This window comes from Haemorhous mexicanus, chromosome 12 (genome assembly GCF_027477595.1).
Source record: "Haemorhous mexicanus isolate bHaeMex1 chromosome 12, bHaeMex1.pri, whole genome shotgun sequence".
In the NCBI taxonomy this organism is placed as follows: domain Eukaryota; kingdom Metazoa; phylum Chordata; class Aves; order Passeriformes; family Fringillidae; genus Haemorhous; species Haemorhous mexicanus.
In genome coordinates this window covers 22,926,712-22,953,029 of record NC_082352.1, presented here as the reverse complement: position 1 = coordinate 22,953,029, position 26,318 = coordinate 22,926,712, and the positions used below count along the sequence as shown (strand labels likewise).

The window sequence follows — 26,318 nt, the reverse complement described above, 5'->3', positions numbered from 1 at the left end:
CTCAAGTTATTCATGACTGTGAGACGTGTGCTGCCATCAAGCAAGCCAAGTGAGTAAAGCCCCTGTGGTATGGTGGGCGGTGGTCCAAGTACAGGTATGGGGAGGCCTGGCAGATCGACTACATCACACTGCCCCAAACACGCCAAGGCAAGTGCTACGTGCTGACCATGGTAGAAGCCACCACGGGATGGCTGGAAACCTATCCTGTGTCTCATGCTACTGCCCGGAACACCATCCTGGGTCTTGAAAAGCAAGTCCTGTGGAGACATGGAACCCCTGAGCGGATCAAGTCAGACAATGGGACTCATTTCAAGAACAGCCTTATCAACACCTGGGCTAGGGAACGTGGCATTGAGTGGGTGTACCATATTCCCTACCATGCACCAGCTGCAGGGAAAGTGGAGAGGTACAATGGACTGTTGAAAACAACTTTGAAAGCATTGGGTGGGGGATCTTTCAAAAACTGGGAGCAGCATCTGGCAAAAGCCACCTGGCTAGTTAACACCCGAGGCTCTACTAACCGAGTAGGCCCTGCCCAATCTGAGCCTTTGCATAGAGTAGATGGAGACAAAGTCCCAGTGGTACATGTCAGAGGTTTATTAGGGAAGACAGTTTGGATCAATTCTGCCTCAAGTACAGACAAACCCATTCGTGGGGTTGTCTTTGCTCAGGGACCAGGTTCCACATGGTGGATAATGCAAAGAGATGGAAGAACACGATGTGTACCTCAGGGAGATCTCATTGTTGGGTGAGACCTACGTGTAAATATCACTGTTTGCTAAATGTTACTACCATTGTCTGTGTATAGCTGTATATTGAATGTCTGATGTATGTGTTTATAGAGTTAGAATATATATATTAGTTTTAGTAGTAAGCTGACGATATGGGGATAAGGGGTGGAATGTCCTAGGTTGACTATATGATGCTTTTATCCCCAATCGTCTCATTCCGTTTATGCTGAATAGTAAGTTTTGCACCTTTAAGACTTGCTCCAAGGATTGAGGAGGGGAGAGGAGGCGCGCAGTTTGTTTTCAGACACTGAACTCACTCCTACACATTCCTGCTTCTGGACTGTGTGTTTTCTGCGGATGAACAGACGGCGGGACAGGGCTCTTTTTTTCCTTGCTTTTTAGTTAGTTTAGCTAGCTGAGGCAAAGAAGTTCCCTGGACTGCGCTTTTTTTCCCTTTTTTCCCCTTTCTCTGGACCTGTTCACACCTGCTCTGGACTGAACAACCATAAGAGCACCAGCAGCTCGCCTCGGTGGGCCGGGCCGGGCCTGGGCCACGGCATTTCCAGCGCCGGAGGGACTGATGAGGGACTGAGTGAGCTGAACTGGAATCTGGGGAGGGGACTTTCTGGGTGTGTCATCTCCTTTGGAGCAGCAAGGGGTTTTATTGTTTAATATTAAGTTTTCTTGTTTAATAAATAGTTTTTTTCCACTTTTCTCCAAGGAAGTATTTTCTCCTGGACCGGTTGGGGGAGGGGTGGTAGAATCCGATTTCCTAGGGGGGCCCTTTGGGGGTTCTCTCCCAAATTTGCCCTGAACCAGGACAGAAACTCACCAGCCCAGGCTCCTGCTGGCAGTTTGCGGGAGGTGAGGCACTAGGGACTGTCAAAACAGCGTGAGTTCCCGGAGCTGGCAGGTTGGGTCTCGGAGGCGTCCCACACCGTGTGGAATTTCGGTATGGGGCCACCCGCTCGGGACCACAGGCCCTTGAACTGAAAGGTGGGTCCTTTTCCCTGGGAAATGAAACTCACGAACCGAGGTACCTGAACTCAGTTTGCAGGAAGTGCTTAGGACTGTCAAAGCAGCCCAAGTTCCCGGTGGTGACAAGTTGGATCTGGGAGGCATCCTGTGGCATGTGGAATTTCAAGAGGTGGCCGCCCACTCAGGCTCACAGGCCCCTGAACACCAAGGCAGGTCCTTTTCTCAGGGAAGAAGAAACTCAGCAGCCCAGGTTCCTTGACGTCAGTTTGCAGAAGGTGCTTGGGACTGTCACAGCAGCAGAAATTCCCAGTGGTGGCAGGCTCGGTCTAGGAGGAATTCTGAGCAGTGTGGAATTTCAGGAGGTGGGTGCCCGCTCAGGGCCACGGGCCCCTGAACTGAAAGGTGGGCCCTTTTCCCTGGGAAACCAAACTCACCATCCCAGGCTCCTGATGTCATTTTGCAGGAGGCAATTGGGACTGTCAAAGCACTGTAAGTTCTACGTGGAGGTGGGTTGGGTCTGGAGGCATCCTGTGCCATGCAGACTTTCTGGAGGTGGCCGCCCACTCAGGGCCACAGGCCCCTGAACACCAAGGCGGGTCCATTACCCTGGTAAACCAAACTCACTAACCCGGGTTCCTGATGGCAGTTTGCAGGAAGCACTTGGCACTGTCAAAGCAGCCCGAGCTGGTACTGGAGGCAGATTTTATCTAGGAGGCATCATACACCACATGAAATTACAGGAGGTGGCTGCAGACCCAAGACGAATGCTGCCTCACCTGCCCGGGGATCCGCTCACCCGGCACGCTGCTCTCTGCCGAGGATTTTGTCTGGCGGCACCTGAAAGAATGGGAGGACAAAAGTCAGAGCGCTGCAGAATAACTTAAGAGTTCCAGACATCTTGTGTCAAGCTACAAATCCCATCTAGAGTCCAGCTACACCCTGCATTACCAATCCCCATGCCCCCAGACTTGTCCTATTACACCTACACCAGGCTGTGCAGCAGGGCAGAGCAGCTTCGGGCCAAATACCCAGACACCCGTGACAGAGAACAAGACAAACGAGAGGACACAACGGGGAGAGAAAGCTCTCGGCGAGAAGAATGCCAGCAATGACCGGGAGAAGGTGGGACGAGATGACCTGGGTGAGAGTGATGGCGAGCCCGTGAGGCTCAGAGAATCCTGGAGGAAGAAGATGCTGACCAAAGAACTTATCGCAAGCGGTGCAAAGATGGGCGCCAGAGAATCCTACCGTCACAATCCTCTACCTATCTTGCCATTTTTACAAGTCCTAATCAGCTAGAATGGATGGTTGCCATGCGCAGCTGTCGAGAATGGCTCAGAACAAGACCTTACAAGTAATCTGACTGGATGATTCTAAAGAGAGATGCTATGCCCATGCCTGGCCAGCCTCCTGAGTCAAGGCTTTGAAGGAATACGCACTGGGCCGAGGAACACAGATCTGAGTTACAAAAATGGACACCTGCGTTTCACATAAGCCCCTCAAAGGACTAAGGCAAAGGACGTGAGACGCACAAAAGACACGCAAGGCATGATAGACAAGTGACACAAGTGACACGCACCGGGACTGCTCTGCCCTGAGCACCTCAGCACCGGATGACTCTTCCTTTACGTGGCCTAAGTGGCCACCTCCTGCACAACCCCGCCTCCAAAGCTGCCACTCCAAAGGCCCTCCCAGCACCTCGCTTTCGTCCCCCTCTCAGGGGGCTCGTAACCCTCCACTTATCTCTTGGACGTCCGGGGATGACAATCCGCCTCCGCTGCCAAGGAAGGCCGCCTCACCCGCTGGGAATTTTCCGCAGTCATCGGGCTCTGGTCTCTTGGTCAGCTACAATCAGCAACACCAAATATCACTGCACCCTCTTAGCTGCACAGCGGCCAAAGCCCACCGAGCCTGCCACTCACCCTTCTGCTAAGAACGCCCGGCTCCTCGGGCCGCACGCTACGGCCACGCTCGGAGGCCGCCTCCGTCATCGCGGGCTCTGCCTGGCTCGAGAGGAGACGAGGTGATTCGGCATTGCTGAAACTTGAGGGGACCCTGGCTCCCCCTCATTACTTGCCCAACTTACAGCAACTCCTCGGCCCTTCCTGAAGGCTCTCCAGGCGACACCCTGAAATGGAAAAGGTCAAGGCTCCGTCACAGAGCCCTGTGCTACTTCCAGAGTTCCCACCAGAGTGACGAACCAGGTCTGTTGGCCTGTTTTTTAGTTTCAGCATAACATGCATGGACCATCTAAAACACACAAACAAAAATGGGTACTTAGAGTTGCAACAGAAACACCACTACCCCAAGCAGATAAATACATACATTTTTCAAAAACAAAACTAAAAAAAACACCAAAAAAACCCACCTCCCTTACCGACTTCCCCACTACCTAATGTAATAACAAAGACCCCATATCTAATCACCTTAATAAAACCTGTAAAATCTATGCCAAAAAAACCCTAAAACTAAAAAACCTTGCCTCTGACCAAATAAGAGGCAAAAAACCATGTCTTCTTAACTATACAATACCATTAACCTAACACATAAACCCCACAAAATTATAAAACCTTTCTGAACATCGTTACATGCTAATGTCATCACAACATATGAAAATCCACCTATTTCTAACATAAAACATCACAAAATTTTACTGCAGTGGTATCTTAAAACCTCACTAAAAGTAAAATTTCAAAATTCCATTACAACCTGAAAACTCATACATTCTAAACATGAACTTCCTCCAAAAGAAATATTTCTAAAACCCAAAAATCTTAAATCAATATTTAAAATAACTTAGAGGGAGTGTTGTAGTGTCATAAAACCTCCCAGTGTGACCACGCTCCCTCCGTGATGCCCACCCTGGTTACGTTGACAATCCGTGGAAGCTGTAGCGAGTGTGCGGTGTTCCAAGCTGGGAGAACAGCCCAGCAACTGTAGAAGGCCTTTGCTCTGAGGAAATACATAGTAAATATACTACCCACTAACTTTCTTTCTTTCTTTCTTTCTCTTTCTTTCTTTCTTTCCTCCTCCCTTCCTCCTTCCCTCCTTTCTTTCTTCAATTCTTCCTTTCCTTCTTTCCTTTCCTCCTTCCTTTCTTTCTTCCTTTCTTTCTTTCCTTCCTTTCTTTCTTTCCTTCTTTTCTTTCTTCCTTTCTTTCTTTCCCTGTAGTTCTAACTTTATTTTTCTTTTTAGCTTTAGAATAAAAAAAGCAGCAGTAGAAACTTTCAGGATACCTGGAAGTAAAAAAAACCCCAAACTATAATGATTTAAAGAATACAATTTACTGCCTGGGAGCCTGAAATTTTCTACTGCTGCACCAGACATGTAACATTTATTCCTTTTAATATATACTTTATAAGGCCCCAATTACTGCTCCAGCTGTCAGTAACGAATAGCAATATCCATTAACCACAGCACCAGTACTCCCATCTACATTACCAGTCAAATAATGACACAACTAAGAGGTAACTGCGTCATGATTATGTAATTGCATAAACCGGCAATCCATCATCACAGCTATCAGTCACCATCAAGCCCACCCCTCACAAAAACCTCGCCGCCGCAACTGCGTCCCGCCCCGGACCCATCTCCGGCGAGCCCGCACAGCGCTGCCTGCCGTCTGCCCCGGCACGCTGCTGAAAAAGCACCGCCCAATGACGTCACCGCGTCGACACGGCGCACCGCCCCGGCCGCGCCCCCAGCGCCTTAGGAAGGACACCGAAGCGTAGCCGAACTCCCAGCTGCCTGATCAAAATGCCCGCACCGACACCGCAGCCTAGAAACAATTTCCCGCCACGCTGCCCTCTGCAGACGAACCGGAATGCCACCACCGCCACCGGGGACCCGCGGAAGGCACGGAAAAAGCGCCACAAACCGAAAAAAACCCCGGCCCCGAAAGCCGCCATCTTCGTCCGGCATCACGTGACGCGGGCAGCCGTCGCCATCTTGTACGGCACCCCTTAACGGGCAAGGCGCCGCCATGTTGTACGGGACCCCGTAAACATAGCGCCGCCATCTTGTACGGAACCACGGAACGTGGGCGGCGGCCGCCATCTTGTACGGCACGCCGTGGCGGCCAAAGCGCCGCCGACTTGCGTGAAACCACGTGACGTCCCGGGCGCCGCTGTCATGTACGGCGCCAGGTGACGGCTAGGGCGCCGCCATCTTGTACGGTCGTAATGTTCGGCTGAGCTCGTTCGATTCGACCGAAGGGGGCGTCGTTCGGTTCTGTTCAATTAAACTCAGCTAAATTCGGCTTGGTTCGGCTCTTCATCTAAACTCGGCACGCTTCGGCTAAACTCGGTCATATTCGACTCTTCGTCTAAACGCGGCTAGTGTCGGATACACTCGGCTCTCATCGGCTACACTCGGCTACCATCGGCTCTTCGGCTAAACTCGGCTATTTTCGCCTTGTTTCGGCTCCTCGGCTAAACTCGGCTACTTTCGTACACACTCGGCTAATTTCGGCTACTCGGCTAAACTCGGCTATTTTCGGCTACACTCGGCTATCATCGGCTTTTCGCCTAAACTCGGCTATTTTCGGCTATTCCCGGCAATCATCGGCTTTTTGCCTAAACTCGGCAATTTCCGGCTAACCTCGGCTATTTTCGGCTCATCGGCTAAACCCGGCTCTTTTCGGCTACAGTCGTCTAGATTCGGAAGAATTCGCTGCGGCTCGGCTCCCCGAGGGCGGGAAAGCGAGCGAGAGGACACCGGCTGGGAGAGGCGTTTACACAGATGCCCGTTAGAAACCCGCCGAAATACGCCCGCCCGCGGCGCCGATGAGCCCACAGACCGTGTCCGCGGCACTCGAAATGCCACAGAAAACCTCGCCGGGGCCGCGCCGGCGTCGGGGTGCCGTGCAGGCAATCCGGTTAGACGGACCGGGGTGGGGGGGGAGGGGAGGGCGTCTCTTCAACTTTCCCGCCCTTTTTGCCACCACCTTGGGAAAGTCAAGCGACTCCGCGACATCCGCGGCGTGCTACTCCCAACGTGGCGGCCGTGGGGCTGCCTGTTGGTGCGGGGCTGCAGTACCGCGCTCTGCCCACGAGGCGGCAGCACCGCCGCCCACCCCAGCCGGGGGGCAGCCGCGAGCCTTGGGGCTGCGGGCAAGGAAGGCGGCGAAAGAGAACAGGGGCGGCCCCCGCCAAAAACTCCTCTGAAATAAATGCCAAAAAACAAGCCGGAAGAAGAAAAAAAAACCCAACAGGATCAAACCCACCCCCCCCTCCCCCAACAATTTATTTTTTAAAATATTTAAATATTTTGAAAATATTTTTTATATTTATATTCACATTTCTATTTATAATGTATATTAATGGATAATGTTTAGCTATACATTTTTATTTATAAATAAATGTATATTCTATATTACATATTTTCCTATTTCTTAGATTTATTTATGTATTTTTATACACATTTTTACATATTGATTATATATTTCTGTGTTAGGATTTTTACTTCTGTAACACTTATAGTATTTAAAATAAATCTCCTGCTTCTACCGAAATAAAAGCCAAAAAAAACCACATTAATTTCAACTGTATTCAATTTTTTTTTTAATTCTATTTTTCACATTTATATTCACATTTATATTTATAATTTATCTGGCCCTATAATGTTATTTATATTCTATATTACATATCTTCATTTTACTTACATATATTTATATTTAAATTTATATTCAGAGTTTAGTAATATATCTTTATATATTTATTATACACTTCTATATTTAGATTTACATTTCTATAATACATATATTATTTAAAATAAAAGCCATGCCTCTAATCAAATAAAGACCAAAGACACCCCTTTATTTAAACCATATTTAAAATTTAAAAAATAATTTTACTTTTCAAAATTCTATTCACATTTACATTTATAATTTTATTTATTATATTTATTGATATTATAGATATTAGAGAGAATACCTTTTAATATAATAATAGATATATTATTTTTATATTGGATATTTCTAGCACTTCATTTATATTAAATATTTATAGGTATCACTACATATATTACATATTTGTATATTTTCATTTCTATGTTTATATTATTTATATTTATATTATATATAAAAACCCTAGCCTATAACCTAATAAAAATCAAAAAAATACCCAATGTATTTTGACTATGTTTAAATATTTTTGTATTTACAATCTATATTTACATATCTTTGTATTTATATAATAGACTATAATTTTTATATATTATATGTTAAACAATATACTGTACATATTATAGTTTTATATATTTATTTATTTGTTCACTGATCTTATGTTTACGGCTTTAATTTTATATTTCTTTTTAAATTTATATTTAATTCTATTTTTATCTGTATATTAAACCATATAAATGCACCTGATACATCAGAACCACATAAATCCTGTGCCTTGGTCAGCACCGGCACAAAGGGCACGCTCGTCCCATTGCAGCACATCAAAACAAAACCTATTTCTACTACTAACAAAGAACAAAGGTCCCACTACATTTCACCCTAATAAAATCTCAAACCTAACTGTAAATAAATTTAGAAATCCCACTATAACTGGCCCAAAACCCCCATCCATTCCAATCCTAAACTTCCTCCCAAACCAGTATCTCAGAAACCCAAAAAACTCAAAATCACATTGAAAATGAAATAACTGCTAATAAAAACAAAAACCCATGAAAAAATAAACCAAACCGACTCACTGAACTCAAAACTGTGCAACTGACCCTAAACATTACTACAAAAAGCCCCCAAAGCTCCACCTTTATGCTAACTCACAAATAAGAACCAATAATCTACAAAGTTATCTTAGAAATTTAAAAAAACTCATAAAAAGCATAAAAATAAAAAATGTAAACTATTAAAATAATAAAAAATACCACTACCCAAAGTAAAAAAAAAAAATGTTGCCTATAAAAACCCACCATAAAAATGCCCCTGTCCCCAAAGATAAAACCAAAAAAACCCCATCACACCAGAAATAAATCGGAACTTGGGAACGCTAAAACCATAACACTTCAAGAAGTACACCATATCCCTTATCATACACCAACTACAAACAGCATAAAACAATACAATCAATTCTTAAAAACCACCTTAAAGCCACTACATTAAAAAAAACAATTCAAAAATTAAAAACTGCATTTAACAAAAGCCATCTAATAAATTAACACCCAACACTCCAGCAGCCGACCTACCCCTACCAAATCTCTATGTTTATACATCCAATAAACAAAACCAAAATCCCAACAATACCTATCAGAAGTCTATTAAAGGAACCTATTGAATATAATCCTACCTCAAATAAAAACCAACCCATCCATAAAGTTAGCTTCACTCAAAAAACAAATTCCGCAGATTTCATAATACCAAGAAATAAAACAACACACCATATACCACCAACGAATACAATATTGAATGAAAGAAACCACTTTTTTTGCTTTTTTTTTTTTTAACTTCTTTTATTAGCTAGAACAAAAGATTTTGCCAGGACTGTAACAACAACTTCCTCTTCTCCTCCTTCCTCTTCTTCTGAAACATCCCATCTCATTCCCAAATTCCTTACAACTTCTGAGTTGAAATCCAAGCAAAAAGCAAAACTCGTGCACGTGTGCGTCGGATGCTCCTGCCAGATTCTCCATTTCACCCCACGTCTTCTTACACGTTCAGTCTTCATGCTGACCTGCTGGGATGAGTTTCGCAGATGAATTGGCACATGTGAAGAGAGGATTTCACTCCCTCCCTCCTTCCCTCCCTCCCTCCCTATCCAGGTGCTGTGTAAGAGCCAGGGGGGTCAAGGCTGTTCGGAACCATAGGATCCTTTAGGCTGGAAAAGCCTTCTAAGGTCACCGAGCCCAGCTGTTGCCCTGGCACTGCCAAGCCCCTCCCAAATCAGGTCCCTAAACACCCTTTAAATGTCTCCAGGGATGGGGGCTTCCCTGGGCAGCCTGCTCCTAGGCCTGACCACACCTTCAGTGAAGAAATTTTTCCTCAAATCCAACCTAAGCCTTCCCTGCTGCAACTTGAGGCCATTTCCTTTTGTCATGTCGCTTCTTACTTGGGAGATCTCGGTACTTAAACTTTACCTGCTTGTTCCCTAGGAGGTCTCTGGCTTGGCTGGATGAGAGGAGAAACACTCCCAGCATCGGAATGGGAGCTCAGGAGGTCCCACAGCAACGCAGAGGGAGCGGCAGTCCTCACACGTCAGTTCTCAGTGCTTGGCTCTGCTTTTCCTCCCAGATCTCTGGCAGATCTCTGGTGAGCGCTTCAAAATTGGCTGTTTGGAAGAGGGAGGAAAAAGAGGTTAGCCAAGGTTTTTATCCAGACTCCTCTGATGTCTTTGCCTGCTTTGCCTCTTCCAGACTTCCTTCTGCTAAGAAAACAGCTGCCTTTGGACTTCTAGGGGGAACTTTCATGTAATGCTTGAAAAGGAGCTACAGAAAAGCGCCTCATTTTTAAAGACTCGGCCGAGAAGACAGACAACTGCAGCTTCTCCATCCCCACTGCCTGCAGAGCTGGCAGGCACCAGGCCAGCTCTGCTCCTCCTTCAAGTTGTTCCCAAACCTGCTGAAGAACTGAAGGCTACTTTGGTGTTCCATCGCTCTGCTTTTCCCGAAAAAGATCTTTGGGTGCTGCTATCCCTCCACGGGAAGGGCCTTTCTGTCTCGCACACTCGGTGACACGAGGCTGCACAAAGCTGCAGCGGCCTCTGCTCCGGGTGGGAAGGGCTTTCTGCCTCCTCTGGCACCTGGCTGGCACAGGTTGCTCAGAGATGCTGCGGCTGCCCCACGCCTGGAAGTGTTCAAGGCCCATTGGTGCTCTGGGATGCGGCTACAATCAGCTACACCAAATATCACTGCACCCTCTTAGCTGCACAGCGGCCAAAGCCCACCAAGCCTGCTACTCACCCTTCTGCTAAGAACGCCCGGCTCCTCGGGCCGCACGCTACGGCCACGCTCGGAGGCCGCCGCCGTCATCGCGGGCTCTGCCTGGCTCAAGAGGAGACAAGGTGATTTGGCATTGCTGAATCTTCAGGGGAGTCAGGCTCCTCCTCCTTACTTCCCCAACTTACAGCAACTCCTCGGCCCTTCCTGAAGGCTCTCCAGGCGTCACCTTCAAATGGCAAAGGTCACGGCACCATCACAGAGCCCCGTACCGCTTAGCGAGTTCCCACGAGAGCGACGAACCGGGTCTGTCGGCCACTCGCTGACGGGGTCTCGGCGTGATACCCGTGGACCGCCTGAAGCACACAAAGGAGAATGGAGGCTGAGAGATGCAGCAGAAATTGAGACCTGCGCAATAACCACTGCTTCTATCCAGGGCCCGCTGCTCACCTTGCCCGCTTACCTTGACTCCTCAGGTTCGGCTTTATGTCCTAAAAATAAAGGCAAAGAACAACGCTGTAAACACACAGTCACCATTAACGCCGCCCCTGCGAAGGGAAACGGTGCCTCACCTGCTCAGGGGAACCACTCACCCGCCACGGGGCGCTCCGCCACGGATTTCATCTGCCAGCACCTGAAAGAATGGGAGGACAGGGGTCAGAGGGCTGCAGGATAACTTAGGCCTTCCAGACATCTTGTGTCAATCGACAAATGCCATCTAGAGTCCAGCTACACCCTGCATTACAACTCCCCAGGCCCCAGGACTCGTCCTATGATACCTACGCCAGGCTGTGCAGCAGGGCAGAGCAGCTTCGGGCCCAATACCCAGACACCCGTGACACAGAACAAGACAAACGAGGGGACACAACAGGGAGAGAAAGCTCTCGGCGAGAAGAATGCCAGCCAGGGCCCAGAGAAGGCGGGACCAGATGACCTGGGTGAGAGCGACAGTGAGCCCGTCAGGCTCAGAGAATCCTGGAGGAACAAAGACGCTAACAGAAGGACTTATCGCAAGCGGGGCAAAGATGGGTGCCCCAGAATCCTACGGTCAGAATCTCCCCCTATCCTGGAATTTGTACAAGTCCTAACCAGCTAGAAGGGAGGGATCGTTGCCATGCACAGCTGTCGAGAACAGCTCAGAACAAGACCTGAATAGAACCATCCGGTCAGATGTCTTAAGAGAGATGCTACGCCGTTGCCTGTCCAGCCTCCTGAGTCAAGGCTTTGAAGGAATACGCACTGGGCCGAGGAACACAGAGATCTCAGTGGCAAAGATGGACACCTGGGCTTCGGATAATCCTTTGTGGGGCACGAGGCAAAAGACACAGAAGGCACGATACACACAGAAGGCACCATAGACAAGTGACACAAGTGACACGCACCGGGACTGCTCTGCCCTGAGCACCTCAGCACCGGGTAACTCTTCCTTTACGTGGCCGAAGGGGCCACCTCCTGCACAACCCCGCCTCCAAAGCTGCCACTCCAAAGGCCCTCCCAGCACCTCGCTTTCGTCCCCCTCTCAGGGGGCTCGTAACCCTCCACTTATCTCTTGGACGTCCGGGGATGACAATCCGCCTCCGCTGCCAAGGAAGGCCGCCTCACCCGCTGGGAATTTTCCGCAGTCACCGGTCTCTGGTCTCTTGGTCAGCTACAATCAGCAACACCAAATATCACTGCACCCTCTTAGCTGCACAGCGGCCAAAGCCCACCAAGCCTGCTACTCACCCTTCTGCTAAGAACGCCCGGCTCCTCGGGCCGCACGCTACGGCCACGCTCGGAGGCCGCCGCCGTCATCGCGGGCTCTGCCTGCCTCAAGAGGAGACAAGGTGATTTGGCATTGCTGAATCTTCAGGGGAGTCAGGCTCCTCCTCATTACTTCCCCAACTTACAGCAACTCCTCGGCCCTTCCTGAAGGCTCTCCAGGCGTCACCTTCAAATGGCAAAGGTCACGGCACCATCACAGAGCCCCGTACCGCTTAGCGAGTTCCCACGAGAGCGACGAACCGGGTCTGTCGGCCACTCGCTGACGGGGTCTCGGCGTGATACCCGTGGACCGCCTGAAGCACACAAAGGAGAATGGAGGCTGAGAGATGCAGCAGAAATTGAGACCTGCGCAATAACCACTGCTTCTATCCAGGGCCCGCTGCTCACCTTGCCCGCTTACCTTGACTCCTCAGGTTCGGCTTTATGTCCTAAAAATAAAGGCAAAGAACAACGCTGTAAACACACAGTCACCATTAACGCCGCCCCTGCGAAGGGAAACGGTGCCTCACCTGCTCAGGGGAACCACTCACCCGCCACGGGGCGCTCCGCCACGGATTTCATCTGCCAGCACCTGAAAGAATGGGAGGACAGGGGTCAGAGGGCTGCAGGATAACTTAGGCCTTCCAGACATCTTGTGTCAATCGACAAATGCCATCTAGAGTCCAGCTACACCCTGCATTACAACTCCCCAGGCCCCAGGACTCGTCCTATGATACCTACACCAGGCTGTGCAGCAGGGCAGAGCAGCTTCGGGCCCAATACCCAGACACCCGTGACACAGAACAAGACAAACGAGGGGACACAACAGGGAGAGAAAGCTCTCGGCGAGAAGAATGCCAGCCAGGGCCCAGAGAAGGCGGGACCAGATGACCTGGGTGAGAGCGACGGTGAGCCCGTCAGGCTCAGAGAATCCTGGAGGAACAAAGACGCTAACAGAAGGACTTATCGCAAGCGGGGCAAAGATGGGTGCCCCAGAATCCTACGGTCAGAATCTCCCCCTATCCTGGAATTTGTACAAGTCCTAACCAGCTAGAAGGGAGGGATCGTTGCCATGCACAGCTGTCGAGAACAGCTCAGAACAAGACCTGAATAGAACCATCCGGTCAGATGTCTTAAGAGAGATGCTACGCCGTTGCCTGTCCAGCCTCCTGAGTCAAGGCTTTGAAGGAACACGCACTGGGCCGAGGAACACAGAGATCTCAGTGGCAAAGATGGACACCTGGGCTTCGGATAATCCTTTGTGGGGCACGAGGCAAAAGACACAGAAGGCACGATACACACAGAAGGCACCATAGACAAGTGACACAAGTGACACGCACCGGGACTGCTCTGCCCTGAGCACCTCAGCACCGGGTAACTCTTCCTTTACGTGGCCGAAGGGGCCACCTCCTGCACAACCCCGCCTCCAAAGCTGCCACTCCAAAGGCCCTCCCAGCACCTCGCTTTCGTCCCCCTCTCAGGGGGCTCGTAACCCTCCACTTATCTCTTGGACGTCCGGGGATGACAATCCGCCTCCGCTGCCAAGGAAGGCCGCCTCACCCGCTGGGAATTTTCCGCAGTCACCGGTCTCTGGTCTCTTGGTCAGCTACAATCAGCAACACCAAATATCACTGCACCCTCTTAGCTGCACAGCGGCCAAAGCCCACCAAGCCTGCTACTCACCCTTCTGCTAAGAACGCCCGGCTCCTCGGGCCGCACGCTACGGCCACGCTCGGAGGCCGCCGCCGTCATCGCGGGCTCTGCCTGCCTCAAGAGGAGACAAGGTGATTTGGCATTGCTGAATCTTCAGGGGAGTCAGGCTCCTCCCCCTTACTTCCCCAACTTACAGCAACTCCTCGGCCCTTCCTGAAGGCTCTCCAGGCGTCACCTTCAAATGGCAAAGGTCACGGCACCATCACAGAGCCCCGTACCGCTTAGCGAGTTCCCACGAGAGCGACGAACCGGGTCTGTCGGCCACTCGCTGACGGGGTCTCGGCGTGATACCCGTGGACCGCCTGAAGCACACAAAGGAGAATGGAGGCTGAGAGATGCAGCAGAAATTGAGACCTGCGCAATAACCACTGCTTCTATCCAGGGCCCGCTGCTCACCTTGCCCGCTTACCTTGACTCCTCAGGTTCGGCTTTATGTCCTAAAAATAAAGGCAAAGAACAACGCTGTAAACACACAGTCACCATTAACGCCGCCCCTGCGAAGGGAAACGGTGCCTCACCTGCTCAGGGGAACCACTCACCCGCCACGGGGCGCTCCGCCACGGATTTCATCTGCCAGCACCTGAAAGAATGGGAGGACAGGGGTCAGAGGGCTGCAGGATAACTTAGGCCTTCCAGACATCTTGTGTCAATCGACAAATGCCATCTAGAGTCCAGCTACACCCTGCATTACAACTCCCCAGGCCCCAGGACTCGTCCTATGATACCTACACCAGGCTGTGCAGCAGGGCAGAGCAGCTTCGGGCCCAATACCCAGACACCCGTGACACAGAACAAGACAAACGAGGGGACACAACAGGGAGAGAAAGCTCTCGGCGAGAAGAATGCCAGCCAGGGCCCAGAGAAGGCGGGACCAGATGACCTGGGTGAGAGCGACGGTGAGCCCGTCAGGCTCAGAGAATCCTGGAGGAACAAAGACGCTAACAGAAGGACTTATCGCAAGCGGGGCAAAGATGGGTGCCCCAGAATCCTACGGTCAGAATCTCCCCCTATCCTGGAATTTGTACAAGTCCTAACCAGCTAGAAGGGAGGGATCGTTGCCATGCACAGCTGTCGAGAACAGCTCAGAACAAGACCTGAATAGAACCATCCGGTCAGATGTCTTAAGAGAGATGCTACGCCGTTGCCTGTCCAGCCTCCTGAGTCAAGGCTTTGAAGGAATACGCACTGGGCCGAGGAACACAGAGATCTCAGTGGCAAAGATGGACACCTGGGCTTCGGATAATCCTTTGTGGGGCACGAGGCAAAAGACACAGAAGGCACGATACACACAGAAGGCACCATAGACAAGTGACACAAGTGACACGCACCGGGACTGCTCTGCCCTGAGCACCTCAGCACCGGGTAACTCTTCCTTTACGTGGCCGAAGGGGCCACCTCCTGCACAACCCCGCCTCCAAAGCTGCCACTCCAAAGGCCCTCCCAGCACCTCGCTTTCGTCCCCCTCTCAGGGGGCTCGTAACCCTCCACTTATCTCTTGGACGTCCGGGGATGACAATCCGCCTCCGCTGCCAAGGAAGGCCGCCTCACCCGCTGGGAATTTTCCGCAGTCACCGGTCTCTGGTCTCTTGGTCAGCTACAATCAGCAACACCAAATATCACTGCACCCTCTTAGCTGCACAGCGGCCAAAGCCCACCAAGCCTGCTACTCACCCTTCTGCTAAGAACGCCCGGCTCCTCGGGCCGCACGCTACGGCCACGCTCGGAGGCCGCCGCCGTCATCGCGGGCTCTGCCTGGCTCAAGAGGAGACAAGGTGATTTGGCATTGCTGAATCTTCAGGGGAGTCAGGCTCCTCCTCATTACTTCCCCAACTTACAGCAACTCCTCGGCCCTTCCTGAAGGCTCTCCAGGCGTCACCTTCAAATGGCAAAGGTCACGGCACCATCACAGAGCCCCGTACCGCTTAGCGAGTTCCCACCAGAGCGACGAACCGGGTCTGTCGGCCACTCGCTGACGGGGTCTCGGCGTGATACCCGTGGACCGCCTGAAGCACACAAAGGAGAATGGAGGCTGAGAGATGCAGCAGAAATTGAGACCTGCGCAATAACCACTGCTTCTATCCAGGGCCCGCTGCTCACCTTGCCCGCTTACCTTGACTCCTCAGGTTCGGCTTTATGTCCTAAAAATAAAGGCAAAGAACAACGCTGTAAACACACAGTCACCATTAACGCCGACCCTGCGAAGGGAAACGGTGCCTCACCTGCTCAGGGGAACCACTCACCCGCCACGGGGCGCTCCGCCACGGATTTCATCTGCCAGCACCTGAAAGAATGGGAGGACAGGGGTCAGAGGGCTGCAGGATAACTTAGGCCTTCCAGACATCTTGTGTCAATCGACAAATGCCATCTAGAGTCCAGCTACACCCTGCATTACAACTCCCCAGGCCCCAGGACTCGTCCTATGATACCTACGCCAGGCTGTGCAGCAGGGCAGAGCAGCTTCGGGCCCAATACCCAGACACCCGTGACACAGAACAAGACAAACGAGGGGACACAACAGGGAGAGAAAGCTCTCGGCGAGAAGAATGCCAGCCAGGGCCCAGAGAAGGCGGGACCAGATGACCTGGGTGAGAGCGACAGTGAGCCCGTCAGGCTCAGAGAATCCTGGAGGAACAAAGACGCTAACAGAAGGACTTATCGCAAGCGGGGCAAAGATGGGTGCCCCAGAATCCTACGGTCAGAATCTCCCCCTATCCTGGAATTTGTACAAGTCCTAACCAGCTAGAAGGGAGGGATCGTTGCCATGCACAGCTGTCGAGAACAGCTCAGAACAAGACCTGAATAGAACCATCCGGTCAGATGTCTTAAGAGAGATGCTACGCCGTTGCCTGTCCAGCCTCCTGAGTCAAGGCTTTGAAGGAATACGCACTGGGCCGAGGAACACAGAGATCTCAGTGGCAAAGATGGACACCTGGGCTTCGGATAATCCTTTGTGGGGCACGAGGCAAAAGACACAGAAGGCACGATACACACAGAAGGCACCATAGACAAGTGACACAAGTGACACGCACCGGGACTGCTCTGCCCTGAGCACCTCAGCACCGGGTAACTCTTCCTTTACGTGGCCGAAGGGGCCACCTCCTGCACAACCCCGCCTCCAAAGCTGCCACTCCAAAGGCCCTCCCAGCACCTCGCTTTCGTCCCCCTCTCAGGGGGCTCGTAACCCTCCACTTATCTCTTGGACGTCCGGGGATGACAATCCGCCTCCGCTGCCAAGGAAGGCCGCCTCACCCGCTGGGAATTTTCCGCAGTCACCGGTCTCTGGTCTCTTGGTCAGCTACAATCAGCAACACCAAATATCACTGCACCCTCTTAGCTGCACAGCGGCCAAAGCCCACCAAGCCTGCTACTCACCCTTCTGCTAAGAACGCCCGGCTCCTCGGGCCGCACGCTACGGCCACGCTCGGAGGCCGCCGCCGTCATCGCGGGCTCTGCCTGCCTCAAGAGGAGACAAGGTGATTTGGCATTGCTGAATCTTCAGGGGAGTCAGGCTCCTCCTCATTACTTCCCCAACTTACAGCAACTCCTCGGCCCTTCCTGAAGGCTCTCCAGGCGTCACCTTCAAATGGCAAAGGTCACGGCACCATCACAGAGCCCCGTACCGCTTAGCGAGTTCCCACGAGAGCGACGAACCGGGTCTGTCGGCCACTCGCTGACGGGGTCTCGGCGTGATACCCGTGGACCGCCTGAAGCACACAAAGGAGAATGGAGGCTGAGAGATGCAGCAGAAATTGAGACCTGCGCAATAACCACTGCTTCTATCCAGGGCCCGCTGCTCACCTTGCCCGCTTACCTTGACTCCTCAGGTTCGGCTTTATGTCCTAAAAATAAAGGCAAAGAACAACGCTGTAAACACACAGTCACCATTAACGCCGCCCCTGCGAAGGGAAACGGTGCCTCACCTGCTCAGGGGAACCACTCACCCGCCACGGGGCGCTCCGCCACGGATTTCATCTGCCAGCACCTGAAAGAATGGGAGGACAGGGGTCAGAGGGCTGCAGGATAACTTAGGCCTTCCAGACATCTTGTGTCAATCGACAAATGCCATCTAGAGTCCAGCTACACCCTGCATTACAACTCCCCAGGCCCCAGGACTCGTCCTATGATACCTACACCAGGCTGTGCAGCAGGGCAGAGCAGCTTCGGGCCCAATACCCAGACACCCGTGACACAGAACAAGACAAACGAGGGGACACAACAGGGAGAGAAAGCTCTCGGCGAGAAGAATGCCAGCCAGGGCCCAGAGAAGGCGGGACCAGATGACCTGGGTGAGAGCGACGGTGAGCCCGTCAGGCTCAGAGAATCCTGGAGGAACAAAGACGCTAACAGAAGGACTTATCGCAAGCGGGGCAAAGATGGGTGCCCCAGAATCCTACGGTCAGAATCTCCCCCTATCCTGGAATTTGTACAAGTCCTAACCAGCTAGAAGGGAGGGATCGTTGCCATGCACAGCTGTCGAGAACAGCTCAGAACAAGACCTGAATAGAACCATCCGGTCAGATGTCTTAAGAGAGATGCTACGCCGTTGCCTGTCCAGCCTCCTGAGTCAAGGCTTTGAAGGAACACGCACTGGGCCGAGGAACACAGAGATCTCAGTGGCAAAGATGGACACCTGGGCTTCGGATAATCCTTTGTGGGGCACGAGGCAAAAGACACAGAAGGCACGATACACACAGAAGGCACCATAGACAAGTGACACAAGTGACACGCACCGGGACTGCTCTGCCCTGAGCACCTCAGCACCGGGTAACTCTTCCTTTACGTGGCCGAAGGGGCCACCTCCTGCACAACCCCGCCTCCAAAGCTGCCACTCCAAAGGCCCTCCCAGCACCTCGCTTTCGTCCCCCTCTCAGGGGGCTCGTAACCCTCCACTTATCTCTTGGACGTCCGGGGATGACAATCCGCCTCCGCTGCCAAGGAAGGCCGCCTCACCCGCTGGGAATTTTCCGCAGTCACCGGTCTCTGGTCTCTTGGTCAGCTACAATCAGCAACACCAAATATCACTGCACCCTCTTAGCTGCACAGCGGCCAAAGCCCACCAAGCCTGCTACTCACCCTTCTGCTAAGAACGCCCGGCTCCTCGGGCCGCACGCTACGGCCACGCTCGGAGGCCGCCGCCGTCATCGCGGGCTCTGCCTGCCTCAAGAGGAGACAAGGTGATTTGGCATTGCTGAATCTTCAGGGGAGTCAGGCTCCTCCCCCTTACTTCCCCAACTTACAGCAACTCCTCGGCCCTTCCTGAAGGCTCTCCAGGCGTCACCTTCAAATGGCAAAGGTCACGGCACCATCACAGAGCCCCGTACCGCTTAGCGAGTTCCCACGAGAGCGACGAACCGGGTCTGTCGGCCACTCGCTGACGGGGTCTCGGCGTGATACCCGTGGACCGCCTGAAGCACACAAAGGAGAATGGAGGCTGAGAGATGCAGCAGAAATTGAGACCTGCGCAATAACCACTGCTTCTATCCAGGGCCCGCTGCTCACCTTGCCCGCTTACCTTGACTCCTCAGGTTCGGCTTTATGTCCTAAAAATAAAGGCAAAGAACAACGCTGTAAACACACAGTCACCATTAACGCCGCCCCTGCGAAGGGAAACGGTGCCTCACCTGCTCAGGGGAACCACTCACCCGCCACGGGGCGCTCCGCCACGGATTTCATCTGCCAGCACCTGAAAGAATGGGAGGACAGGGGTCAGAGGGCTGCAGGATAACTTAGGCCTTCCAGACATCTTGTGTCAATCGACAAATGCCATCTAGAGTCCAGCTACACCCTGCATTACAACTCCCCAGGCCCCAGGACTCGTCCTATGATACCTACACCAGGCTGTGCAGCAGGGCAGAGCAGCTTCGGGCCCAATACCCAGACACCCGTGACACAGAACAAGACAAACGAGGGGACACAACAGGGAGAGAAAGCTCTCGGCGAGAAGAATGCCAGCCAGGGCCCAGAGAAGGCGGGACCAGATGACCTGGGTGAGAGCGACAGTGAGCCCGTCAGGCTCAGAGAATCCTGGAGGAACAAAGACGCTAACAGAAGGACTTATCGCAAGCGGGGCAAAGATGGGTGCCCCAGAATCCTACGGTCAGAATCTCCCCCTATCCTGGAATTTGTACAAGTCCTAACCAGCTAGAAGGGAGGGATCGTTGCCATGCACAGCTGTCGAGAACAGCTCAGAACAAGACCTGAATAGAACCATCCGGTCAGATGTCTTAAGAGAGATGCTACGCCGTTGCCTGTCCAGCCTCCTGAGTCAAGGCTTTGAAGGAATACGCACTGGGCCGAGGAACACAGAGATCTCAGTGGCAAAGATGGACACCTGGGCTTCGGATAATCCTTTGTGGGGCACGAGGCAAAAGACACAGAAGGCACGATACACACAGAAGGCACCATAGACAAGTGACACAAGTGACACGCACCGGGACTGCTCTGCCCTGAGCACCTCAGCACCGGGTAACTCTTCCTTTACGTGGCCGAAGGGGCCACCTCCTGCACAACCCCGCCTCCAAAGCTGCCACTCCAAAGGCCCTCCCAGCACCTCGCTTTCGTCCCCCTCTCAGGGGGCTCGTAACCCTCCACTTATCTCTTGGACGTCCGGGGATGACAATCCGCCTCCGCTGCCAAGGAAGGCCGCCTCACCCGCTGGGAATTTTCCGCAGTCACCGGTCTCTGGTCTCTTGGTCAGCTACAATCAGCAACACCAAATATCACTGCACCCTCTTAGCTGCACAGCGGCCAAAGCCCACCAAGCCTGCTACTCACCCTTCTGCTAAGAACGCCCGGCTCCTCGGGCCGCACGCTACGGCCACGCTCGGAGGCCGCCGCCGTCATCGCGGGCTCTGCCTGGCTCAAGAGGAGACAAGGTGATTTGGCATTGCTGAATCTTCAGGGGAGTCAGGCTCCTCCTCATTACTTCCCCAACTTACAGCAACTCCTCGGCCCTTCCTGAAGGCTCTCCAGGCGTCACCTTCAAATGGCAAAGGTCACGGCACCATCACAGAGCCCCGTACCGCTTAGCGAGTTCCCACCAGAGCGACGAACCGGGTCTGTCGGCCACTCGCTGACGGGGTCTCGGCGTGATACCCGTGGACCGCCTGAAGCACACAAAGGAGAATGGAGGCTGAGAGATGCAGCAGAAATTGAGACCTGCGCAATAACCACTGCTTCTATCCAGGGCCCGCTGCTCACCTTGCCCGCTTACCTTGACTCCTCAGGTTCGGCTTTATGTCCTAAAAATAAAGGCAAAGAACAACGCTGTAAACACACAGTCACCATTAACGCCGCCCCTGCGAAGGGAAACGGTGCCTCACCTGCTCAGGGGAACCACTCACCCGCCACGGGGCGCTCCGCCACGGATTTCATCTGCCAGCACCTGAAAGAATGGGAGGACAGGGGTCAGAGGGCTGCAGGATAACTTAGGCCTTCCAGACATCTTGTGTCAATCGACAAATGCCATCTAGAGTCCAGCTACACCCTGCATTACAACTCCCCAGGCCCCAGGACTCGTCCTATGATACCTACGCCAGGCTGTGCAGCAGGGCAGAGCAGCTTCGGGCCCAATACCCAGACACCCGTGACACAGAACAAGACAAACGAGGGGACGCAACAGGGAGAGAAAGCTCTCGGCGAGAAGAATGCCAGCCAGGGCCCAGAGAAGGCGGGACCAGATGACCTGGGTGAGAGCGACGGTGAGCCCGTCAGGCTCAGAGAATCCTGGAGGAACAAAGACGCTAACAGAAGGACTTATCGCAAGCGGGGCAAAGATGGGTGCCCCAGAATCCTACGGTCAGAATCTCCCCCTATCCTGGAATTTGTACAAGTCCTAACCAGCTAGAAGGGAGGGATCGTTGCCATGCACAGCTGTCGAGAACAGCTCAGAACAAGACCTGAATAGAACCATCCGGTCAGATGTCTTAAGAGAGATGCTACGCCGTTGCCTGTCCAGCCTCCTGAGTCAAGGCTTTGAAGGAACACGCACTGGGCCGAGGAACACAGAGATCTCAGTGGCAAAGATGGACACCTGGGCTTCGGATAATCCTTTGTGGGGCACGAGGCAAAAGACACAGAAGGCACGATACACACAGAAGGCACCATAGACAAGTGACACAAGTGACACGCACCGGGACTGCTCTGCCCTGAGCACCTCAGCACCGGGTAACTCTTCCTTTACGTGGCCGAAGGGGCCACCTCCTGCACAACCCCGCCTCCAAAGCTGCCACTCCAAAGGCCCTCCCAGCACCTCGCTTTCGTCCCCCTCTCAGGGGGCTCGTAACCCTCCACTTATCTCTTGGACGTCCGGGGATGACAATCCGCCTCCGCTGCCAAGGAAGGCCGCCTCACCCGCTGGGAATTTTCCGCAGTCACCGGTCTCTGGTCTCTTGGTCAGCTACAATCAGCAACACCAAATATCACTGCACCCTCTTAGCTGCACAGCGGCCAAAGCCCACCAAGCCTGCTACTCACCCTTCTGCTAAGAACGCCCGGCTCCTCGGGCCGCACGCTACGGCCACGCTCGGAGGCCGCCGCCGTCATCGCGGGCTCTGCCTGCCTCAAGAGGAGACAAGGTGATTTGGCATTGCTGAATCTTCAGGGGAGTCAGGCTCCTCCCCCTTACTTCCCCAACTTACAGCAACTCCTCGGCCCTTCCTGAAGGCTCTCCAGGCGTCACCTTCAAATGGCAAAGGTCACGGCACCATCACAGAGCCCCGTACCGCTTAGCGAGTTCCCACGAGAGCGACGAACCGGGTCTGTCGGCCACTCGCTGACGGGGTCTCGGCGTGATACCCGTGGACCGCCTGAAGCACACAAAGGAGAATGGAGGCTGAGAGATGCAGCAGAAATTGAGACCTGCGCAATAACCACTGCTTCTATCCAGGGCCCGCTGCTCACCTTGCCCGCTTACCTTGACTCCTCAGGTTCGGCTTTATGTCCTAAAAATAAAGGCAAAGAACAACGCTGTAAACACACAGTCACCATTAACGCCGCCCCTGCGAAGGGAAACGGTGCCTCACCTGCTCAGGGGAACCACTCACCCGCCACGGGGCGCTCCGCCACGGATTTCATCTGCCAGCACCTGAAAGAATGGGAGGACAGGGGTCAGAGGGCTGCAGGATAACTTAGGCCTTCCAGACATCTTGTGTCAATCGACAAATGCCATCTAGAGTCCAGCTACACCCTGCATTACAACTCCCCAGGCCCCAGGACTCGTCCTATGATACCTACACCAGGCTGTGCAGCAGGGCAGAGCAGCTTCGGGCCCAATACCCAGACACCCGTGACACAGAACAAGACAAACGAGGGGACACAACAGGGAGAGAAAGCTCTCGGCGAGAAGAATGCCAGCCAGGGCCCAGAGAAGGCGGGACCAGATGACCTGGGTGAGAGCGACGGTGAGCCCGTCAGGCTCAGAGAATCCTGGAGGAACAAAGATGCTAACAGAAGGACTTATCGCAAGCGGGGCAAAGATGGGTGCCCGAGAATCCTACGGTCAGAATCTCCCCCTATCCTGGAATTTGTACAAGTCCTAACCAGCTAGAAGGGATCGTTGCCATGCACAGCTGTCGAGAACAGCTCAGAACAAGACCTGAATAGAACCATCCGGTCAGATGTCTTAAGAGAGATGCTACGCTGTTGCCTGTCCAGCCTCCTGAGTCAAGGCTTTGAAGGAATACGCACTGGGCCGAGGAACACAGAGATCTCAGTGGCAAAGATGGACACCTGGGCTTCGGATAATCCTTTGTGGGGCACGAGGCAAAAGACACAGAAGGCACGATACACACAGAAGGCACCATAGACAAGTGACACGCACCGGGACTGCTCTGCCCTGAGCACCTCAGCACCGGGTAACTCTTCCTTTACGTGGCCGAAGGGGCCACCTCCTGCACAACCCCGCCTCCAAAGCTGCCACTCCAAAGGCCCTCCCAGCACCTCGCTTTCGTCCCCCTCTCAGGGGGCTCGTAACCCTCCACTTATCTCTTGGACGTCCGGGGATGACAATCCGCCTCCGCTGCCAAGGAAGGCCGCCTCACCCGCTGGGAATTTTCCGCAGTCACCGGTCTCTGGTCTCTTGGTCAGCTACAATCAGCAACACCAAATATCACTGCACCCTCTTAGCTGCACAGCGGCCAAAGCCCACCAAGCCTGCTACTCACCCTTCTGCCAAGAACGCCCGGCTCCTCGGGCCGCACGCTACAGCCACGCTCGGAGGCCGCCGCCGTCATCGCGGGCTCTGCCTGGCTCAAGAGGAGACAAGGTGATTTGGCATTGCTGAATCTTCAGGGGAGTCAGGCTCCTCCTCATTACTTCCCCAACTTACAGCAACTCCTCGGCCCTTCCTGAAGGCTCTCCAGGCGTCACCTTCAAATGGAAAAGGTCAAGGCTTCATCACTAAGGCCTATATAACCTCCCGTGTTCCCACGAGACTGACAAAGTGGGTCTCTTTGCCGCTTTTTTATTCTCGGCATAACATGCATGGACCATCTAAAACATGCAAACAATAATGGTTGCTTAGAGCTGCATCAGAAACACCACTACCCTAGGTAGACAAATATATAAATTTTAAACAACAAAACTCAAAAAAAACCCACCAAAAAACCTGCCTCCAGTTACTCATAACCACACTACCTGATATAATAACAAAGACCCGATGTGCAATCCTCTTAATAAAACCTGTAAAATCTGTGCCAAAAAATCACTAAAACTGAAAAAACCTTGCCTCTTACCAAATAAATGCCAAAGAAACATGTCTTTTGATCTATAAAAAATCATTAACCTAACACGAAAAAAACACAAAAAGATAAAACCTTACTGAACAGCATTACACGCTAATTTCATCACAACATATAAAAATCCACCTATTTTTAACCTAACAAAAACATCACCAAATTTTACTGCAATAAATCCTTGAAAATCTCACTAAAAATAAAATTTCAAAATTCCATTTTAACCTGAAAACTCATACATTAGTTATACATACTAAACATGGACTTCCTCCAAAACAAATATTCCTAATACCCAAACATCGCAAATAAAGATTTAAAATAACTACTAAAGAGCCAAAAGCCATAAAACAATTAAAAACCCAACCTCAACTATCTAAAACTGTCTATAATATCTCTTCTTAAAAAACAGCCCCACAAATACCAATTACCACCTCAACAATACACCACCAGCAACACCCAACAACTCAAAATGCTGTCATCCCCATCCAAAAGATACATCATAAACTAAAACACTAAAAAAAAAAAATCAATCAGCAAAACCCACTCACCCTTCAACAAACCCATTTAGCCTACACACATAACCAAAACAAATAAAAATTAACTATAAAGTATCACACCTTAATTAACTCCACCATTAAACACTGCTGTACCAAACTTAATTTAAAAAAATCACAAGAACCAAGTTACAAGTGGTAAATAACACCAACAAATAAACCAACACGCTATATACCACCAAAAAATGAATAAAAGCCACATATAAATGCCACTATTTGTTAAACAGCACTGCCATTAAATATATTTACCTGTATATATAAATGTATGCATACAATAAAAATATATTAATTTGAGCATTAAAACAACGATATAAGAAAATAAAACGTCCTAAAGTGATAATATAATAGGATATCCTCTATCATCCTCACCCAAATTCTCTCTGAACTATATTGCTGACCACAAACAATAGTAAAAAAATCAATTTTTTACTTATTCTACCTTACGTCTCATGTTTAAGCCAAAACGAAAAATTTGGCCAAAACTGTAATTTCTTCTTCTAAAACTATTCAACTTTACTGCGATACAGAAAACCAAACCACCACCAAAAACCTGATGAAAAGATGCTGGTCACACCCCATGCACAATTCCGTCCGCCCCTGCCGCTGCACGGACGCAGCAACGTAAAAACGGACACCCGGAGGTCTCACGACACAGTGCGAAACGCGTGGAACACTGTTTCCATAAGACGCCCACGGTATTATTTAAAGCTGTGGCTCGCTTGCAGAGCAACACCAACAAAGCCCACAAACAAAAAGCCCTCGTGGTCGGCGCTGGGTTTTTTTCCCCCTTCTTCCTTTCAGTGACTTTGGCAAGCATGCTCCGAAGCTGACAAGCCACAAGCGTCCCCGAGCGCCCCTTGCCGGGACTCGCTCCCGGCTGGCGCCGCTCCGCGGGGCGGGCGGCACCGGGAAGGCCACTCGATCCACGGGAACGGCGGCACCCGGTGCCCCAGGGCGGCCCGGGGATCCCGGCACCGGAACGAGCG

At 51.8% G+C, this 26,318-nt stretch overlaps 10 long non-coding RNA genes across 12 annotated transcripts; all 10 read right to left on the bottom strand.

Annotated features, from left to right (window-relative positions):
* Window positions 1–573: 573 nt before the first annotated feature.
* Window positions 574–5,366, bottom strand: LOC132332933 (uncharacterized). 2 transcript variants are annotated; one of them, XR_009488010.1, is made up of 5 exons: window positions 4,571–5,364; window positions 3,796–3,959; window positions 3,632–3,712; window positions 2,144–3,554; window positions 574–2,047 (listed from the first exon to the last, which is right to left on the bottom strand). It is a non-coding gene; the product is annotated as an uncharacterized LOC132332933 (long non-coding RNA). The 2 variants fall into 2 exon arrangements; XR_009488011.1 differs by having other exon boundaries at window positions 574–3,554; window positions 4,571–5,366.
* Window positions 5,367–9,137: 3,771 nt separating this feature from the next.
* Window positions 9,138–10,527, bottom strand: LOC132332974 (uncharacterized). 2 transcript variants are annotated; one of them, XR_009488033.1, is made up of 2 exons: window positions 9,792–10,527; window positions 9,138–9,391 (listed from the first exon to the last, which is right to left on the bottom strand). It is a non-coding gene; the product is annotated as an uncharacterized LOC132332974 (long non-coding RNA). The 2 variants fall into 2 exon arrangements; XR_009488034.1 differs by having other exon boundaries at window positions 9,138–9,388.
* An 81-nt stretch (window positions 10,528–10,608) lies between these two features.
* Window positions 10,609–12,218, bottom strand: LOC132332973 (uncharacterized). The gene is made up of 4 exons (XR_009488032.1): window positions 11,162–12,218; window positions 11,053–11,080; window positions 10,778–10,945; window positions 10,609–10,694 (listed from the first exon to the last, which is right to left on the bottom strand). It is a non-coding gene; the product is annotated as an uncharacterized LOC132332973 (long non-coding RNA).
* A 318-nt stretch (window positions 12,219–12,536) lies between these two features.
* Window positions 12,537–13,919, bottom strand: LOC132332972 (uncharacterized). Its single transcript, XR_009488031.1, has 3 exons — window positions 12,863–13,919; window positions 12,754–12,781; window positions 12,537–12,646 (listed from the first exon to the last, which is right to left on the bottom strand). It is a non-coding gene; the product is annotated as an uncharacterized LOC132332972 (long non-coding RNA).
* A 318-nt stretch (window positions 13,920–14,237) lies between these two features.
* On the bottom strand, window positions 14,238–15,868 carry LOC132332971 (uncharacterized). Its single transcript, XR_009488030.1, has 4 exons — window positions 15,717–15,868; window positions 14,564–15,639; window positions 14,455–14,482; window positions 14,238–14,347 (listed from the first exon to the last, which is right to left on the bottom strand). It is a non-coding gene; the product is annotated as an uncharacterized LOC132332971 (long non-coding RNA).
* Window positions 15,869–15,877: 9 nt separating this feature from the next.
* LOC132332970 (uncharacterized) lies at window positions 15,878–17,304 on the bottom strand. Its single transcript, XR_009488029.1, has 3 exons — window positions 16,265–17,304; window positions 16,156–16,183; window positions 15,878–16,048 (listed from the first exon to the last, which is right to left on the bottom strand). It is a non-coding gene; the product is annotated as an uncharacterized LOC132332970 (long non-coding RNA).
* A 335-nt stretch (window positions 17,305–17,639) lies between these two features.
* LOC132332969 (uncharacterized) lies at window positions 17,640–19,022 on the bottom strand. Its single transcript, XR_009488028.1, has 3 exons — window positions 17,966–19,022; window positions 17,857–17,884; window positions 17,640–17,749 (listed from the first exon to the last, which is right to left on the bottom strand). It is a non-coding gene; the product is annotated as an uncharacterized LOC132332969 (long non-coding RNA).
* A 318-nt stretch (window positions 19,023–19,340) lies between these two features.
* On the bottom strand, window positions 19,341–20,971 carry LOC132332968 (uncharacterized). The gene is made up of 4 exons (XR_009488027.1): window positions 20,820–20,971; window positions 19,667–20,742; window positions 19,558–19,585; window positions 19,341–19,450 (listed from the first exon to the last, which is right to left on the bottom strand). It is a non-coding gene; the product is annotated as an uncharacterized LOC132332968 (long non-coding RNA).
* Window positions 20,972–20,980: 9 nt separating this feature from the next.
* On the bottom strand, window positions 20,981–22,407 carry LOC132332966 (uncharacterized). The gene is made up of 3 exons (XR_009488026.1): window positions 21,368–22,407; window positions 21,259–21,286; window positions 20,981–21,151 (listed from the first exon to the last, which is right to left on the bottom strand). It is a non-coding gene; the product is annotated as an uncharacterized LOC132332966 (long non-coding RNA).
* A 335-nt stretch (window positions 22,408–22,742) lies between these two features.
* LOC132333018 (uncharacterized) lies at window positions 22,743–23,340 on the bottom strand. The gene is made up of 3 exons (XR_009488035.1): window positions 23,069–23,340; window positions 22,960–22,987; window positions 22,743–22,852 (listed from the first exon to the last, which is right to left on the bottom strand). It is a non-coding gene; the product is annotated as an uncharacterized LOC132333018 (long non-coding RNA).
* Between the last annotated feature and the right edge of the window lie 2,978 nt (window positions 23,341–26,318).